This window comes from Arachis hypogaea, chromosome 17 (assembly GCF_003086295.3).
Source record: "Arachis hypogaea cultivar Tifrunner chromosome 17, arahy.Tifrunner.gnm2.J5K5, whole genome shotgun sequence".
Lineage (NCBI taxonomy): Eukaryota > Viridiplantae > Streptophyta > Magnoliopsida > Fabales > Fabaceae > Arachis > Arachis hypogaea.
Genome location: NC_092052.1, coordinates 68854791 through 68855782, shown reverse-complemented (window position 1 = coordinate 68855782; position 992 = coordinate 68854791). Strand labels below are relative to the sequence as shown.

Genomic DNA, 992 nt, shown 5'->3' with positions numbered 1-992 from the left:
TTGGAGCAAACAACTTTGAGCTTAAGCCCTAATTAGTTTCTCTAATGCAGTAGAATTGCAAGTTTCATGGACTTCCATTGAAAGATCCTCATCAATTCTTAGCTGAATTCTTGCAAATCTGTGACACTGTTAAGACCAATGGAGTTAATCACGAGGTCTACAGACTTATGCTTTTCCCTTTTGCTGTAAGAGACAGAGCTAGCATATGGTTGGACTCACAACCTAAAGAAAGCCTGAACTCTTGGAAAAAGTTAGTCAATGTTTGCTTGGCCAAATTATTTACACCTCAAAAGATGAGCAAGCTTAGAGTGGAAGTCCAAACCTTCAGACAGAAGGAAGGTGAATCCCTCTATAAAGCTTGGGAAAGATACAAGCAATTGATCAGAAGGTGTCCTTCTCACATGCTTTCAGAATGGAGCATCTTATGTATATTCTATGATGGTCTGTCTGAATTGTCCAAGATGTCATTGGACCACTCTACTGGTGGATCTCTTCATCTGAAGAAAACCCCTACAGAAGCCAAGGAACTCATTGAGATGGTTGCAAATAACCAGTTTATGTACACTTTTGAAAGAAATCCTGTGAATAATGGGATGATTTAAAAGAAAGGAGTTCTTGAGATTGATACTCTAAATGCCATATTAGCTCAGAATAAAATATTGACTCAGCAAGTCAATATGATTTCTCAGAATCTGACTGGAATACAAGCTGCATCTGGTAGTGCTAAAGAAGCCTCCTCTGAAGGAGAAGCTTATGACCCTGAGAATCCTGCAATGGAAGAGGTGAATTACAAGGGGGAATCCTATAGAAACACTTACAATCCTTCATGGAGGAATCATCCTAATTTCTCATGGAAGGATCAACAGAAGCCTCAACAAGGCTTCAATAATAATGATGGTAGGAGAAATAGGTTTGGCAATAGCAAGCCTTTTTCATCATCTTCTGAGCAACAGACAGAGAATTCTAAGCAAAGCCTCTCTGACTTAGCAACC

At 39.3% G+C, this 992-nt stretch overlaps 1 non-coding gene across 1 annotated transcript; it reads right to left on the bottom strand.

The window, feature by feature from the left end:
• Positions 1-299: 299 nt before the first annotated feature.
• LOC112767690 (small nucleolar RNA R71) lies at positions 300-407 on the bottom strand. Its single transcript, XR_003185131.1, has one exon. It is a non-coding gene; the product is annotated as a small nucleolar RNA R71 (small nucleolar RNA).
• Positions 408-992: the final 585 nt, after the last annotated feature.